The sequence below is a fragment of the Podarcis muralis genome, chromosome 2 (assembly GCF_964188315.1).
Source record: "Podarcis muralis chromosome 2, rPodMur119.hap1.1, whole genome shotgun sequence".
NCBI classification, from domain to species: domain Eukaryota; kingdom Metazoa; phylum Chordata; class Lepidosauria; order Squamata; family Lacertidae; genus Podarcis; species Podarcis muralis.
Window position 1 is genome coordinate 47,231,090 of NC_135656.1, and position 19,027 is coordinate 47,250,116.

A 19,027-nucleotide genomic window follows, 5' to 3' on the forward strand; every position below is an offset into this window, starting at 1 on the left:
GCAAAGCATATCCTCCTGCGTTTTTAAAAGCATAATTTGTGGCAGACTGAAAAATGCTCCCCTTTCAAAAGGCTTTCTAATATAGCAACATCTGTGATGGACGGCTGCATGCCTTTGTAAAAAGCACCACTTTATAATATGCTAAGCACTGCTTTTGACTATGTTTAGACTCCTGATTTCTTTTTCCTTTCCTTTTTAAAGTTATACTAAATGCTTTCGTCTTCACATGATCCTATGTGCACTTATCTATGTGCAGACCCCTGTCCTAGGGGCTTGCACGGCCCTAGCCCCTTACCAGGGATACGGACAAAAGTATGGCAAACCCCTGGATTCCTTTAATGGAATTCCCTTGCAGCAGCAGCATTGGAGGGGGAGGCACAGCCAACCGTTACCCCCCCCCCAACCTTACAAGTTGTGACGATTTGCTACGCAGTAGGCAAAAACCAAATGGCACCAGCCAATATGCCAAATGGACAAAATTCCTACCAGGCTCCTGCCCCCAAAGCAGACGACCCCATGACAGGCATAGCAATGTCAAACGCAACAGCCCTAAATTAGGGAGGGCAGTAGGGTGATCCGATGCACGCAGCAAAAGAGACTGAAAAAACTGTGTGCCAAGAAAATATAACTTTTGGGCCATCCCTCCAATTGGTAACATCAAAATCTCCCAAACAATCCAAATTGGCCCAATCACAGTCATGGCCATCCAAACGGTCTCACCCAGTAACCAAGAGGGGGTGTCCTGTTAGACCCCACTGCAACACGTGCTCTCCATGAAGGAGAACACACTTTGTCTTAACCTAGTCAACAGGACTGTACGGTCTGCTCCCATTCCATAGATGTGTAGTTACTGAAGCTTTTGTTAATATTGTGAGGTTTTGTATTGTGTTTTGTTTTACTATTGTTTAAAATTACATGTTCATCTGTTATAGTGCAATCCACCTTGAGTGAGTTTTACTCATAAATATTATATTTATAAATATTTATAAATATTATAAATGAAATAAATATAAAAGTGTCAGAGACTGGGGGGACTACCAATTACCCTCCTCTGGTCTTGATAGATGTCCTCCTATAGCTGCTTTGTACACAAAGATAAGAAAACAAGGCCCGGCTATTGGATCCAACAGAGCTTTCACCTTCTTCTCGAACAGAACTATTCCTTATTCAAGTGCATGATACTGAATGCAACCCTTTGTCGGCATAGACGATGAATCCCCTGGCAGCTCAACTATGTTTTAAAATCAGGATAAAACAAAAGGACCAATACAAAAGACCAGCAAACATTTGCATGTGCTTACTTGGAAGCAGTGATCAAAATGTTAATTTCCTGTTGAACTACTGCAGATGAAGATACTTAGTTAACTTAATCAAGTTATTTAAAAAAAGTTATCTCTATGACATGAGGCTGAATATAGCTTACTATTGTTTGAAGATATCAAAGAATATAAAAGAATTATTCCAAGAGCATTAAAAAATAAGTAAAAGTAATTGTGCTGCAGTAATTTGGCAGAGCTTATGAAACAAGAAGTGTGAGATATAAAAGCAAGAGAAATGCGAAGCCTATCAATCAAATCAAGTTAGTATATGCACTCCTGACTCTTATGTTAGTTTCATTTGATTTTACTCTCTGAAATGTAACATTTTTTAATCAAATAGACACAAATCTGTTGTGGATCAGTCTGTGTGCTCTCTTTTCATCTTTCATTGCTAACATTATAGTAATTTTGGTAACTAATGGTGATGGTGATATTCATTAAGTGTTCAGTAAGTATTTCATTAGAGAGAAGTATTATTACAGGCCTTTATACCTAGTTGTTTTTTTAAAAAATAACACCACCTTCTTAAACATGGTCACATAATTATTTTCATATAAACTGCATGTATGTCTATGCATGCATTCACATGCACACAGGACTCCTTGCAGCACAGTCCTGGGTGTTATAATATCATATTGTCAGCAATGGAATATAAGACATGATTCCTCCAAAGTACAATACAGTTAGGGCCCACCACTTCTCCAAACAGTTTCATGGGTTTGGTTTTCTTCAGAAGGAGGTAACTGGAGATTGATTGGCATTTTTGACAGATCTGAGTCTATTAACAAATACACTGAATATAAACAAAGGTGCAGCTTAAACATTCCAAATTCACTACTCCAGAGAGGGGCATGGTTTACCCTCAAATGCTGTTTGCTCACAAAGACTGAATTCAGCTCTCTAATGGTGCCTCTTTTCTTCCTCTGTCTTACTCCCAGTTAAAAACTACAGTATTTTGCTCTTTTTAACACAAAGACACCTGGATCTCATCAGCTATGGGGTAGGGAAAGAGAAAGGAAAAAACCCATTTCGATAGTTCTTAGCACTTTGGTTGTTGGCATCCGCCAATCTTGAGAAACAGTGGAGTGTGCCAGGGTTAAGTCAAACCTGTGATAGCAGCACTCAAGTGACCTCGCTGGGGTGCAAACCTGAACAATGTGTACTGAAGGCCTTGGCTGCCCAGATGGCAAGCCCCCCTCTAGACTTCGATGATGTGGTTGAAAGAAAAGCAGAGACAAAGGTTTGGCACCAGCTTGGCTGCAGGAGTTGCCAGAAGGAGGCATATGAGGTACCATCAAACATTTTAGGGACTCTTCTCCAGTTTAGCCTTTTCTTCTCCCAAAGATATCCCACACAGCAGTGGAGGTTTAGGACCAGAGTTTTTCTTATAGTCTTCCCAGGTTGACAAGCCCCATCTGCCCCTCACTTCCCTCCACAGAACATGCAGACCGTTGGATCACTCTTGGTCTCATCCGCTCAATGCATGTAAGGGAAGTCCTTAACTCACTGAGGGTTTGAGACTCAGTGGTTCACGTGGTTTAGCTTGACAGTCGAAGCCGTTCCTGAGGTGTGGCCGCTGTTGCATGCTGACAGCTTCAAGGAGCTACAAGTGAAAGCTGAGTGAACAAACTACCCTGTGTCCTCCACCAGAGGTACTACCCTTCCCAATACCCCATACACTCATTCCTAGCACTATCTCCCTAATAATCTCTCTCACAAAACAAAATGCTTGACAACCTAAGACCATTAAAGAACATCTGCAGTGATTTGGGTCCCATTAACTGCCTCCTGTCCAAACCTCCAATGTTACAATACTTTAAAGTTCTGGTTCTTTATATTGGAAAATTGAAGCATATAATTTACTCTCTCATTGACATTTATGAGGCAGGGTCATTTTCTTTTTTACATTTATTTTCATAAAATAATTAGCATGAGCTATATCATGAAGGGACGCGGGTGGCGCTGTGGGTAAAAGCCTCAGCACCTAGGGCTTGCCGATCGAAAGGTCGGCGGTTTGAATCCCTGCGGCGGGGTGCGCTCCTGTTGCTCGGTCCCAGCGCCTGCCAACCTAGCAGGGACCGCTTACTGGCGGGAAGGTAAACGGCGTTTCCGTGTGCTGCGCTGGCTCGCCAGATGCAGCTTTGTCACGCTGGCCACATGACCCGGAAGTGTCTGTGGACAGCGCTGGCTCCCGGCCTATAGAGTGAGATGAGCGCACAACCCTAGAGTCTGTCAAGACTGGCCCGAACGGGTAGGGGTACCTTAATAATAAATACCTGAATAATATCTTGCTCTAGAGGTGTAACAGTTATTATTATAAGGACTGATTTACATAACCTGCATACTCTTTCCAGCTTCAAATTTCTGCATGTATTAGTTTGCTACTCAACAGGTATAGCTAGATTGTGGTCCTGGTCACTGCAAAGAAAGAATGGTGCACAATCCAATCTGCACATATTATTTAGTCTGCAACACAGACTGTATGTGTAGGAACAGCATAGGACTGAATGAATCAATTTATTTATTTATGGAAACGCAATTTACTGACCAGAGAGGAACAGCATATTTGGTTTTAGAAAAGGAAATGCACTATACTTTACCATTAAGGAGGCATGCACAGTTCTCCCTTACAAGTATTGTTAAAGTGCTACAATGCTTGTGCCCAGCCAATGGTCATTGGAAAAGGAAAATTAAAGAGTTACAATAAATCCTATGAGAAACCTAAGTTGTACACATGGGAGGATATCAGACCTTCTGCTAGTTTTGTGGGAACTTACTTTCGTTTTAAGAATCCAACTCTACTTGTGAACAGGTAGTTAAGAGATGTACAAATGTTTTTAAGTGGCTGCCACAAGTTTGATGGTTATGTGAACTGGCACTTATTCACAAAAATAATAAATAATAAGCACCTTGCGGAGTTTTCACTGCAGAACAAAGTAGAAATCAAACATCTACTGTTTTCCAGTGCAAAATGTTAAGCACAATGCTTAGTTGTATGATTCTGCTTTTCATTACAAAAGTATTTGAAAAGTATTGAACTTTGTAAACCTCTCACAGAACTGCCATGATAACCGATGTGTTTTGTACAGTCTCCAGCACATTGAAGTCGCATACTGAAGGAAGGCTTTTGATGTTACTAGAGCATAAATAATAATAGTCAGTGCCTTGTTTTTATTTTCCTTGCTAATAATGGTAACAGGAACAACAATTTTGCTTTCAAATAAACTGCCCCATTATGTTTTTTCAAGTAATGTTGAATATTTTAAAAGTTGATAAATAGAATAAAACAGGATGTGAATCATCGTGGCATAACAAAGCGAATATCTTTATGTACCATTTATTACTAAATTTAACTCTTATCATGTGTGTTGTGAAATAATGCTGAGCATTGTTCAGGGAATCTCCAAATGCCCATATATGAAGAATGAAGTAATCAGTAATCATAACAGATGCTATGATTGCTTGTGAAAATATTAATCCACACTGAAAAACATCTACTTATCAAGCAAGCAAAATCTATATTTATATCTATCTATTTTCAGTATGTTTTCTGTAATAGCAAGTTAGCAACATTTAAAGGTAAAGTTAAGTCCAGTCACGAACGACTCTGGGGTTGTGGCGCTCATCTTGCTTTACTGGAGCCAATGTTTGTCTGCCGAGAGTTTTCCGGGCCATGTGGCCAGCATGACTAAGCTGCTTCTGGTGAAACCAGAGCAGTGCATGGAAACGCAATTTACCTTCCCGCCAGAGCGGTACCTATTTATCTACTTGCACTTTGACGTGCTTTTGAACTGCTAGGTTCGCAGGAGCTGGGACAGAGCAACGGGAGCTCACCCCATCGTGGGGATTCAAACTGCTGACCTTCCGATCGGCAAGCCCTAGGCTCAGTGGTTTAGACCACAGTGCCACCTGCGTCCCTTCAAAGGCTGTATGTACAAGTGTCTTTGCCAGCCCCTTCCCAAAAACCTCTCTTTTGCAGATAAGCAAGGGATTGCAGAGGGAAGATGGAGCAGAAAAGATTTATGGATCTAAGCCATAATCTAAAGAAAAATAGAAAACTAAGTTATATAATAGTGTGTATATTAAGATTCATATTGTGATTGCATATTGTGGGTCAAACAGTTAATAAGGCACATTGATGCCAAAAATATTGCTCTGCTTTCCTTTGGAACACATCAGCAAGCTGAAGGGGGGGGTCCTCTTGTATGGGCAACACAAGACCTCCATACACACTGCCCAGGCTTGCGCCCCAGGAAGGTCACTTCAGTGCTACTGACGCAGCAGCTTGACTTTACCCCCAGAAGCATACTCTATTGTCTCTTGAGACAGATGGATGCCAGCATCATGCATACATATCTCCAAATAATTTACAGCCACTATGGAGAATGCATGTGTGGGCATTAAATGATGTGCTTCTTAATGCTTTCTCTCCCCACCCTCCTGAAAAAGCACACAACTGTTAAATAACACATTGGAAGATAAATCAGTTAGCATGAGAAGAAATGTTGAATTGTGCTACATGCAAGAGTCATTTGAACTAACACATTTGCTGGTTAGCTATTATTCAGACTTAGATCTTCCCTACAGTAGTGCAGCAGAAGATCAGATGCTTTTATTCATTCATCATTTAAAAGTTTTTTTCATACTGTGAAAGAAAGACCCCATTCCCATGAGGTTTATGCTAGTCATAGAGCACTAGTATCCTTGTTTCTGGTGTTGCCTTTCCAGATCTGTGCTAGCAGATCTGTGAGTACCATCATTAGGCTATGCAAAAATTACAGTTACTGTGACTATGAACAAAATCTGTTTAATGTTAATAGACTGCCTTAGAATCTGGAACAAGCTAGGACTTGACAATGCCCTGTGTATTAAAGTCCTTGGGAACTAACTACAGGCACTCACCTTTGGGAGGTGTTCTCTCTAATGATCTAGCAATGCGCATGATGTGCATTTTGTAGTATGGTATTCTCTCATTCTTGTATTCTATGGTAGGTACACATTCATTTCAATAGCACTTGCTTTATAAGAATATTTTTTTAAGCTTGAGATTCTGAAATGGTGGAATCACTGAAAGTTTAACAATTAATCTCATACGCTCAATCCGCCAGAACCTGTCTTTGCATGCATGGGAACTCCCAAACTTACCAAGAGTTTGACTCCCATTGGCTACCCTCACCTAGTTTAGTCAGCCAGTCAAAGCCATTCCCAGGGGTGTGGCCACTGTCGCATGCTGACTGCTTCTAGGAGCCAGAGGTGAGAGCTAAGTGCAGGGTGGGGACCAATGGTGGACGAACTGCGCAGAAGCATGGCATGTCCCCCCAACAGAGGTACTACACCTCCCCTAACACCCCGGACATTCTGACCAAAGGTCATTCTGTCAAAAGAGTCTAGCTAAATAATTAATGGGTTAAAAGAATATCTAAAAATGACCACATAAGGTCATCTTTTATTCCCTTTAACAAATTTGTGCTTCAGTTTATAGCTATATATAAAATTTTACACTGAGGTGGAAGTGCTCCATGGCTTATATTTTCCATTACCAATCTCATTTGAAAAATATTGTATTGTTCGTGCATACTTTTACCTCTAGTTTATGCATTATTTATTATCTAAGTCTAGGAAAATAAGTGAACAAAAATCATTCTGACAAAATATTATAGCACCTGAGAACCATTACGGTGTGTACACAAACACACACTTTGCAGAAGTAGCCAAAGATTGTAAGTCTCTTTTCTCTTCTTGTTTGGAATGTTGAGGTGCTGGGATTTCCTCTGCTCGCTCCACCCCCACCCCAACCCCCGATGCACACACCTCTTCTAGACTTTTCTCTCTCTCCCTCCACCTTCTCCCTCTATGCTCTTGTGATGTGTGTGTGTGTTGAAGAGTGAGGTAACACCTATCTTATAATAGAGTGGAATGTAGCTGACTCCAAAAGCAGAACTCTGAAAACTTCCTATTTTGCACATGAATACTTGCTTTCTTTTACTCTCTCTCTCTTTTCAAAAGTATGGTACAGCTATGGAGCCATTGGGTATGTTTTGCATTTCTTTATTAATTTCTTTATTTATTGTACAATAATTTATTGCAGGGTCCCAATTTGGGGGGACCTCACGAAGAGTCGGACATGACTAAACGACTAAACAACAATGGGCCCTTTAGAGTTGGGGCTTTCACTCTGCAAGCATCTCTGGCTGTGTGTCTGCTTTCTGCTGCAAAGCACAATGGGATCTGGATTGTGTGGGTTGCTCTAACGCTACACTAATTCATCTGAGGGAAAGGGATTTTATTTTCATACAGCAGAGGTTGGTTCTTTCACACAGAGGTCTTGACTGATGAACACTCATCACACATAATTTATCAAATTCATGGCATGCAGGTTTGCATTAATCTTTTCCAACAGTCCCCACTTTTAATTTAAGTGTTCATCATATTATTAATTTGCCTTTGACATCAGTTTCATGTGATCCCCACACTAGCCCTCCTCTGGTGTCACAGCCATGAAAGGGCAACATAGAGAAAAGGGCTGTAGGGGCCTATCCCTGTCATCAAATGGCTCCCTCTGGATTCCCCCTGTCCTTGTATAACTTCTGTCTGCAGCAAGGGACATTTTGTATCTGTGGAGGCTTCTTATTCAGAGAATGCTGTAAGACTTAATTACAGGAGTAGAAAAAGTTTCCAGCTGCAGACGTTACACAGGAAACACAGGAAAGTTGGCATAAACCAAGCAACATGGGCACAGCTTTTCTACAATTGTTGCCCCTTCATGACTTCAACACCTAAATAAGCAGGCCCAGGCCCTGAAAATTTGCTGCCTGATGTGAAGGACAAGATGGCACCCACCCACTCCACATGCAGAAACTGACTAGACTGGAAGTTGAATCTTATTTTGATGCTGGCGATCAGATAGCATCCTTTACCAAACCCGAGGCTGCAGACGATCTTAGGGGCACCAGGACAGCCCATGTGGCAACAGAGAGGAATGCCTAGGGAGCTCTGCAGGATAGGCCAGGGGCTACTGCTGCCACTTCCCAGCATTCTGCCACTGGAGACAGTTGCCTCACTTTGGCTAATGATAGGGCCAGTCCTGTGAATATAAATACTGTACTACTACTACTACTACTACTACTATTACTACTATTAAAATTTGTATACTGCCTTTCATCCAAAGATCACAGGGTGATCTATAACATACAAATATGTCTATAGCACATCCATAGTGTTCTACAAGTGGGTTTAAGTTTAGAAAGTCAATTTTTCCCCCATACTTTAGTTTAAGGCCACTGACACCAATAAGAAGAAACTGGTTGTCAGGTAATGTCCTTCAAAGTTTTCCAGTTATATGATGAAGTATGGACAAAAAGGCATTTCCCTGGAAGTCTCTTTCATACAAAGGAGTGGGAAAGATGTTATTCTTCACTTGACACTTCAATCAAAATGTATTACTGAAGCATTTTGGACTTCTTTTGTGTACAACTGTGTGCTATCCAGCCTTCAAATAATTTTCTGATGTGGTTGTAAAAGCTCTATTCCGTTTTAATTAAGCTGCCCTTACAGAGCTCTCTTACAGATGACTGTATTGGTTCTTTGGCGAGAGGCTGAAGGCTTGTCTTTCAGTCCTCGCCAAGTTCTTTCACAATAAAATTTTTAAAAAGTGGCAGAGTTAGTTCACTAGCTTCTACTTGCCAAGCTGGAGGTTGGTAGATAGATGGAACCATCTATTTTTCTTCTTGAAACTATCTCAGGCTTACTACGTCTTCTTAAAATTTAAACTCATCATTCATTTGCTTGCATTCAAGAAACTATGCTATGTTCCTGGGAGATGTGTGCATATGGTAAAGGTAAGGATAAAGAGACCCCTGACCATTAGGTCCAGTCGTGGACAACTCTAGGGTTGCAGTGCTCATATCGCTTTACTGGCGGATGGAGCTGGCATACAACTTCCAGGTCATGTGGCCAGCATGACTAAGCCACTTCTGGCGAACCAGAGCAGCACATGGAAACACCATTTACCTTCCTGCTGGAGCGGTACCTATTTATCTACTTGCACTTTGAGGTGCTTTCGAACTGCTAGGTTGGCAGGAGCAGGGACCGAGCAACGGGAGCTCACCCCATCGCGGGGATTCGAACCGCCAACCTTCTGATCGGCAAGCCCTAGGCTCTGTGGTTTAGACCACAGTGCCACCTGCATCCCATGAAATATTTTGGGAGAGATGACAGTATTCCCAGGAGTCATCCTTACTTATGGTTCAGCAACTGGACTGTTCATTGGAGTAGGTAGTCATTGCCTCCCTCTAATTCTATAGATCACAGAAATAAAAGGCTGTAATGTTCAACTCTTCCCTGTGAGTACCAAGTATATCCTGAGCAAAGTGAAGAGTATCCATTTCCATCACGATCCTTGACTTTTCTGCTGAAAAAGAATACAAGAATATAGTAAGCCTATTTAAAAGTTCTGTAAATGTTATTGCTAGGTACACACAATTCTTATGAATGATGGGAGGGGGAGAAAGAAATGTTGGTGAAAAGTGCAGTGTCTTTAAAGCACAATTAGGCATGGGGGTGTGAGAGAAGAACTGTAGATAAGAAATCACTTGCCCAGTTTCGATTTTCTCATCACTGTGGTAGTCAACAGAAATTGGGATATTTTTGAAATTTGTGTGGAGAAATGAGGCAAATCTTGGAGTCTTTATGTTCTGGGCCTGGAGTTTTGTACATACAGGCCTTGCTGGATCTTTTTTTTTTTTTTTTTAAGGCGTATTTATTTATTTATTTGATTTCTTACCTGGCTTTCACCACAGGGCCTAGGGTGGGTTACAACACTATAAGAAGAAAAGATTGAAATCAGGTAAAACAAAATGAAGAATAGGGTGGGTCCTAAAAATATATTGCTCAGCTATCAGAGGCTTAAGAGATGAGGAAGGCCGATAAACAAGAGGTGTGTTTTTGACAAGGCATAGGTATCCTTACTTTAAAAATCCAGGATCCTTCAAGTGCAGCATAGATTTTACTTTTACTTAGGCCCTCAGCCTGCCAGTAAATTCTTCCCTGTTCAGTTTTCCCCTAGTGCCATTCCCTATTCCCCATAGCAACGTGCAAATGAAATGTCCATTGACTCCTTCGGTGCAATTATTAAAGAGGGCTTTTTTTGGGGGGGGGGAGGCCAGCAGCCTAACAGCGCACGAGAGAGCCATCTTACCTGCCCCACCGCCATGGAGATGCTATGGGGAAACTCCACCCTTTCCCCTCCAGTGCTGTCAGAGACCTTGTCCTGAGCCCCAAGCACTTGCTGGGAACTTGACATCCGACCCCCAACCGCCTGCTACCTTTGCTGGCAAACGCCTCCCCGCCTCGCCAACGCTCGCCTATGCGGGACCTTCCCAGCAGCGGGAAAGCGCCTGGCGCGCGCGCGCGAGAAAAGGGGAAAATATATATATCTGAGATTCCCCTTTAACTGCCTGAGCAGCCGCGAGGGAAAACAAATGCCGCCTTCGCGTCTCGCACCCTGCATAACCTCCCCAGCCCTGCCCTGCACAGAGCAAAAAAAATAAATAAACCAACCCAGCGGCCGCTGTTCGCCGCCACCACCGCCGCGGCTGCCGCTCTGGCTTTAAAGCTGCTGCTGCTGCTGCTCTCGCTGTTTGCAGGCAGCCGGCGGCCGGGCGCGCCTGTGCACGGTACCCCTGCGCGCGCGCCACTGAGCCCGGGGATTGGCTCGCGCCCCCCATTCAGGAGCTCGTGCAACCTGGTGGTTGTGCCGCCCGCCGCTAGGCTGGATTCAGAGAGCAGCTGCCACTGAGCTGCTTGGGTGGCTAAGCTTGCAGGCAGGCAAGGCAGGCAGCCTTCCTCCCTCGGCTCTCCCCGGCGCCGGTGGAGGCACGAGCCCGGCGACAGGAGAGACGCTTTGGCCGCTCGGGATATCGCGCCTTTTTTCCCCTCAGGAGGGGCCTCCCCTCCCTCAGTGAAGGAATCCGCCAGGGCTCTGCTGGCGAAGTTACCTCACGGAGATGGTGTGAGGAGCTCCGGCTGCTCAACCTGCTGCTGCTGCTGCCGCCGCCGCCGCTGGTAAACGCTCTTCACTTCTGTCGTGTAGTTGTCTGCATGCTTAAGGGGTTCTCCTAGCTCTGCATCGGCGCCTCAAACTGCAGCCCGCTCGCTCTTTCTCTTTCTCTCCCCCCCTACCGCCCCCCCCCCGCTTTCTTTCGGTCTTCCCCTCCCTCCCCCCCCCCCCCTTTGCCTCCCGTAATTGCACGCGAGTGCCGTCGACAACTTCGGCTGCTTTTTCGCTGGCGAGGGGTTAGTCTCCTTGGATTCAGCACTTGGAGAGAGGTCATTAGTTGCCCGAGTTCCAGGAGGACTCGCTCTCTTGTCCCTGCTCTAGAAGTGCTGCTGCTGCTTTCTCTGCTCATTAATTGTCATCTTTGGCTGTTGACATTTGTTGTGCTTCAATGGAGTTTCCATGTTGTTGGTTTGTGGGCTGTTTATTATTAGTGGGTGGTTTCTATTGAACGTTATGTTATTTATTTATTTATTTATTTGGTCTTCAAGGTTCCTTTTTTCCCCCCACACCCCACACCCCCAACCACACATTTCAAGTGCAATTTTATTCCAGTTTTTGGGTAACGCGATAGATGAGAGAGGTGTCGTTTAACCCAGAAACTGCTTTGCAAAGGGGCACGTTGGTTGGAATAGTCAGAACTAAGAGCAAGAAAGCATTTGTATTCTATGTGTCATTTTTATTTTATTTCATTTTATAAATGTTGCTATGCATTACTGCTGCAGATTTCCAGGAGGCAATAAAGGACAAACACTGCTCATGTTGCTTGCAAAGACCATAAACGTGGACGTGCTTTAGTGCATCACATACTGTCCAGTGCTTGAGCTGTTGCTAAATTCCACTTAATATGCATTCCAAAATGTGGTGGGAGAGGGAGATTGCTAGTTTTGTACTACTCATACCTAAGTCCAGTGTATAGCATTTGCTGATATCACTCCTGGTAGACTTTACACTGTGTAGCAGCTTGATTTATTGTCATCATGCCAATTGGTGTAGTGATATTTAGGTTAGCAAACCTGATGAAAGAAAATGGAGCTGTAAGGTGGCAGGCTTTTGATACCTTTGCATTATATCTCCTTTTAAGGTCTTCCTGTCAAGCATAGCTTTAAATTTTAGGACAAACAATCATAACATATCTTTAGAACCGATGCATAAGATATGGACTAACTATATTTATCAGTTCTGTTTTTTAACAAAGTTCATTATAGAAGGGAAAATAGGTAAGCCAGTCAGCAGTGGCTATAGAAACATTCAAGTTGCACTGTAAAACATACGTGATGCCAATGCTGCATGTAAAAAATAAGTCTAAATACAGCTTCAGGTTTTAGAGACACTCTGCTGAAATAATACTATATAAATGATACTTTGCCATGTTCAACTGCATGAGTTTAAAAATGAAGGTCTTCCATAAATGAAACTCCAGGAGTCACTATAGTGTTACATTAAAATATGACCTTATATAAAACTTTTCTAAAGGTCATGAATTTCAGAAGAGATAGTCAGGATAGTAAACAGTTAATTATTAAATTAATTTAAACCATATAATTCTTTTTTTGGTGTGGGGAGGGAGACTAACATCACAAATCACCTGCACAAACTTTATCATTTAACATTAACTTGGGATATTAGTTGTGTGTTTTTTCCAGCTACTGTTTATAAAGCAAAAATGTATTATTCTCTTTACACTTTGTTCATATTAATTAATGATAATTTCATATTAACTGTAAGGATGCGAAACCAAATAAGACTGGCATGTTTTAGTTTTGAGTCTTTCAAAAGATGTCTTAAAAATTACTAATGTTATCAAACAACGTCAGTTTTCCTACCACTGACAAGGGTCATAGATGTCTTTCAAGCAGGCTTTGGCAAAATGCCAAAAAGAAAAAGTATTCACTTATATAAGTATGATATTCAAAGTAATTCAAGTTTTAAATATTGCTTTCCTTCTCAACTATTATATAACAGTGTGGAAAATCCAATAAAAATAAGCACTTTCTCCCTATTGATTTCAATGAGAATCTCATGCTTAAATCTCTCTCATTAAACTAAACTAAACTAAAATACTTAGTTTGGGCTGGTTTGTGACCATATGTTTTATCCTATGAATATGCATTACTTTAAATTATGCATTCTTTCAGTGTTCTTTGTCAAGTGATTTGGGGCATAATCTACTGGGAAGTGTTTATTGTGAATGCCATATTGAAATAAATGGGAGTTGCAGAATAGTGCTAACATGCTCTCACATAAGTCCTGTTCCTTTCAGTTGGACTTGCAGAAGAGAACTTCCCTGTAGATTGTGTGCCTGGTCACTGTTCTTATTAGGGTCATATGAATGCATTTGTTTGGCATTTAGTTGGACTGTTTTGGTATTTTGAATCAAGATGTTTGGTTTACAGAGTTTGTTATTACAAAGATATATTGGGTTGGATTCTTCTGTGTCTATAGCACAGCAAACTCCACCCATCCACCCATTTCTAGGTTTGCTATCCCCACCTGTGTGTACTGGTTATGATCAGGGAATAAAATCTAGGCATTTCAGGCATTTGTCAGATGACTTTTTGGTTTCTTGGCATTTCGTGGTGCCAGAAATGACATTGTTGCACAAACACTATAGTTTTTTCTATTTGATTTAGTACCCAATATTTGTTGGGTACTAAATCAAATAGAAACAACTATAGACATTGGCATGGTAAGTGAATATGCAAATCAGTATTTTATTTCTTAGGTTAAAAAAGCAATGCATGAAATACCGATGTTCACACTTCACAGTTTAAAACACAAAAACCCACCATGACTTCATTTTGCTCATATGACTCAGAACTGTTATATAGTTGGATCACTATTTTTTATATAAAAAAACCCTCTGTCATAACTTCTATGCTAAAATTAATAAGATTGTCTTTTTAGTTCATTAAAGTAACTTGAGTGTGATATGAACTTATATAAATAGAAGAGGACAATAGTGGCATGTGAAACAAATGGTTGACTCCCAAAATGAACCACTTGTGTCCTAAATCAGGGTGATGTATTTTCCTAAATGCATATACTGGACTAGTTGTTTTAAAAGAGTGAACTTCTAAAGAGACTAAAAATATAATGGAATATAACTGCAAATATTTGTTTTGCTCAACTTTATGGAATTAGAATCTTGTTACTACCAAAAAAAAGACAAAAAGACAAATGTTGCAAGGTAAGAGATGGATGCTAGTTTTATTTGCAAGAAGCACAACTTTCATCTTTTATATGTTGTGAAGGGAAGAATAGTTGGCTGAGAATACTGTCACAAATGATCCCCCTTGCAGAATGACCTATGCTTTAAATCTCTGTACCCTCCTCCAGAAGTCAAATAGCTACATAGGAAGGCAGACAAAAGGTGCCTGCAGTTGTTGGGTCAGAGAGAGAATTACTACTGCTCCAGGAGTATTGATCTGAGGCGGCTGACAGTCAGATTTGTCTGTCGTCTTAGGACTCATGTTGTATTTGGAAAAGACTGGAGGTGTCTGAGCTGACATTGTAATAAGGTTTCTCCCCCCACCCCCGTTTTTAGAGTGATGGAGGCTAAACTAAGAGAGAATGACCTATATCCTAATCCTCAGCACATTTCTTAAAATTCAGTCTCATTGATATAACTGTGCTCTGTTCCAAGTTAGTGAGTGTGTTTAGGATCTCAGCCTTGGTGATATACTTCTAAGTAAATCTGTTCAGGATTCCTCTGTCAGTTTGTTCAAGCCCTTTTTTGCAAATTAAATGGAGAGTCACTAGAACGCAGTATTACCAGCCAGTTCCCACTGACCTTTGAAAAGTAATGGATATATATAGTAACTGCTAGAGGTGAATGTGATAATGTAATAATGTAACACAAGTATAGAATAATAATAAAAAACCTTCTTAACAATAATTTTACCCAGAAGTCAAGATTTATTCAAGTGTAAGGATTGTGGTAAGGATTGTGGTAGTGAACATTTACAATTTAAAATTTACTGTGTAAATATAGCTGTCAAATTCTTTTTGGAAAAAAGCTTCCCCCCTCCCCACTTGTGTAATGCAAAGAGAAAAAGTAAAATAATACATAATTTATTTTATAAATTAATAGACAACTTTTTAATTCAAGTGCTTTGGGGTAGTTTACAAGTTAACCAACAGCATATTTACAGAATATGACAAGTGTTTGCTGTTAAACTAATGAGATCATTTCATGAATTGAGATGAAATGCAATTTTTCAGTCTAACTATGAGTGCCTCTTGTAAAATACTTGTTCTTGTATACATATATAGAAACATAGACCATTCTTACTTAGGACACAATGCACAGGGGGAATCAAGTTTTGGGGGGATCTTTTGTTCACATTGTTATGTTTCCACGGCAATTAACATCAACGCATCATTTGTTTTGATTTCTAACTGTGCAGAACAATTCACATATAGTAGATCTGAAAACAGTATATGTAGGAGGTAAGGTACTAAATGACTTTGTGCATGTATCAAGCTGTTTCAGTCATATAAAAGACTGCCTTTGTGCACCAGTGGTCTCTAGTCTTGTGGCACATTGTGCGTTTACTCTTGCAGTTCTTCTTTACATGGGGTTTCAAAACAGCATTCTTTAAAATGAAAGTGTAGCTGCAACATTGGTCTCATTCAATCCTCTAGAGGCATTTCTTAATATTATATTGTGGCCTCTTCTATTAGCTGATCTTTGTATAGTATTATTGGTATTTGTTGGGAATTCCCAGTGTCACTAATGTTCAGATATGGTTGTTTTTGTTTTTGTAAATTCTCTTTCCTGACTTCCTCAATATTAGAAAACAGACTTTTTGGATAAACAGTGTATTGGTTTCTTCATATAAAATCTCTTATATTGTTATCTATAGATTCTTTTTCACAGAAGAAGGCAATCTATATGTTAAAGTAATAAATTGGTTCCTTTAAGTTTTATCGAATGACATTAATAATGTAATAATCATCCCCAAAAGGGGATACAATTTGACATCTCAACAGCAAATATAGCATGCAGCTAGGAGTTCCACTTTACTTCGAAGAGCTAGGAGATAACTCTTGGTGATTATTACATATAGCAAACATTGTCTTACGAAGCGAGTTCTCAGCTACATTTGGGAATGGGAGACAACACACTTGCTTTTATCTCCAGAGTTAAGAATGCAACAGAATTTATATCTGCAGACCTTTAGTTAACTAGTAAATAGGAGAAATATATAACCTACTTCAGATAATCAATAGTTTAGAATCTGAACTTTAGATGACTGCAAATGAATCATGGTGAACCCCATGCTTCCACACTGCTGCCCTCCTTTCTGTGTTTGTGTGCAATAGGAAGAGAGTGAGAGCTTCTACTTTCACCTGGAAACAAACCATAGTTCTTCAATGGGATCTGTTTTAACCAAAGCTGATTTAACAAACCAGGATCAAAGCAGCTCCTGCTTTGTTCATTTAACAGATGATGATGATGATGATGATGATGATATTTATAGCATTTGACTGGGTTTCTCCAGCCACTCTGGATGGCTTACAACATTTCCTTGGGTTAGAAGAAACCATAGATCTGCATACCAAAGTTGCAACTGTTGTTTGTTCTAAAATGAAAGCGGAATGTTTCACTCTCTTTTTACAGTTAGAGGGGAAGTATACAAGCTCAAGGCTCACCACAACTCATTTGCAATTAGTTAAACTATGGTTAGTTTATTGCCTGAAATGAGCTAAGTGGCATACTGAACAGTCTGACTATGGCCTGATCAATTGATTGATAAAACATTTACTCTCACACTCGCCCACTATTTTTTTTATATATGCAAAAGGAGGTTGAAGTCTTCAACTATAGAACAAACAACAGTTCTGTGCTACATATGGACCCAGCAGACTATGGTTTGTTCAAACCAAATGAAGTTAACAAGTGAGAATATCAAATCAGAGTTTGATTCTGGTTTGTTTAAATTAATTTTGGCTAAAACAAACCACATTTCCCAGAATTCATATGTAACACATAACTGGAGTTGGTTCTAAAGTGAAATGTTGGTTTATTCTAGCAAAACTATATAGCCAGTATACAAGAGTGAAGGTGAAATACAACCCACATTTCATAAGTGTAACATTAAAGGCATACTAAAAGTTCTGTTGCAGGAGATACACTAATATATTCTAGAATACTTAATAAGGAAAGGGGCATTTAGATACGTATACAGATTATACCAGCTGCAGGTGGCTGGCTGTATTTCTCTCGTCACCCTGTCATCTGATGCAGAATTAATAATTCTGGCAGAAACGCATCAGTCATTTACATGGTATAAAATCCTTTTTTAAAAGGTCTGCATGCAGTGACAGTGAGTTGCAAGCAACATTTGAACGGGTGGGGAGGATGCCAAGTTAGAAGCCATGATGTTTTCAAAATGCATTCAGTTATATTTTGTTTTTAATAATAATTATAAACATATATTAAAGGTTTTGTAAATGTTGTATGTGATCAGCTGGATTATGCTGGGGGGGGGGGAGAGAAACCATCTAGCAACTGCTGCCATCATTGAGAGGTCAGTACATTATACTGTAAATAGGAAAGCAACAGCACTTCGTGTTATTAAAATGTGAGTTGACTATTAGCTGTTTACCTTGTTTGCAAGTTATATTGGGGCATGGCCAATGCTATTCATGTGTGAGCAGAGCAGGACTTCATTCCCCTCCCCCGCAGACCTCTGTATGCCCCCAAATTCTTCTCCACAATGTTGGTGGACCATCTGAAGCAGGGGGGAGGAAAGAAAGGTGAACTCTCTCTGGCCCATGTCTTAAGTGCAACCATACTCAGATATCTGCTGTGACAAGCTTATAAGGCACTTTGAGATAAGGTCATTCATCTCCATGACTACTTGGACACCGTTATTATGACAGATTCAGTAAAGATTTTTCATGTACTGTGTTGTCTGGTGGCATCAGTTTCTGAAAAAGGTATTTTAGTAACATATGCCCATCCTAGCCTACTCAAACTCACTAGGGGAACTTGATTAGATTGTAGTTAACACGCTTTTGCTTGAATTTGGTGCCTGCTTTCTCTTAAAGAGGCAATAGCATGTTTGTTGCTCCTGAAAAGCCCTACCCTGGACCCAGAGATCTTTGACACCTTTTTCCCTGTTGAACTCTAGGCAGCTCAGCTCCAGACACTCCTGAAAAAAACAAATTATCTGGACTTACTGCAGTCTGACTACAGGCCAGCTTGGGGGACCGAATTAGTATTTGTTGCCCTGATAAACTATCTTTATTGGGTATGGAGGTACGGAAGAGTGCAAACGTGTTGCTTCTCCTTGATCTGTCAGCAGTTTTTGATACCATTGACAATGGTATCCTCCTGGATCACCTCTGTTAATCATAATTCTGCTCCTACCTGCAGGGTTGGTTTCAGATAGTAGTATTGAGTGGCTATAGTTCAGCCTCCTGACAGTTGTGCTGTAGGGTGCTTTCCCCCCCAGTGCTATCTGAGAGTGGTTATTAGTGAATTGGAGCATGGTGTCATCACACCAGCTAGATCCGATGGGAGTTGTAACCCCAAACATCTGGAGAGCACCAAGTGGATGAACGTTGAATCTGCTCATTCAGGATACAGCTGCCTGTGTTCACACTAAAGGTGGAAATGAAAATATGACTTGGTCAAACTCTA

General features: G+C 40.8%; 1 protein-coding gene and 1 long non-coding RNA gene across 15 annotated transcripts in view; one reads left to right on the plus strand and one right to left on the minus strand.

Annotated features, from left to right (window-relative positions):
* Window positions 1-7,587: 7,587 nt before the first annotated feature.
* On the minus strand, window positions 7,588-11,472 carry LOC114590888 (uncharacterized). Of its 3 annotated transcripts, none has more exons than XR_003705185.2 (3): window positions 11,315-11,472; window positions 10,102-10,138; window positions 7,588-9,729 (listed from the first exon to the last, which is right to left on the minus strand). It is a non-coding gene; the product is annotated as an uncharacterized LOC114590888 (long non-coding RNA). The 3 variants fall into 3 exon arrangements; XR_013391869.1 differs by lacking the exon at window positions 11,315-11,472 and adding an exon at window positions 10,878-11,089; XR_013391870.1 differs by lacking the exon at window positions 11,315-11,472 and adding an exon at window positions 10,878-11,085 and having other exon boundaries at window positions 7,588-9,726.
* Window positions 11,093-19,027, plus strand: part of TENM2 (teneurin transmembrane protein 2) — a 753,358-nt gene continuing 745,423 nt past the window's right edge. For all 12 annotated transcript variants that reach the window (XM_028717464.2, XM_028717467.2, XM_028717466.2 and 9 more), the window contains exon 1: window positions 11,093-11,381. The gene's annotated coding sequence lies outside the window, so the exon portion shown is untranslated. The remainder of the gene's footprint in view (window positions 11,382-19,027) is intronic.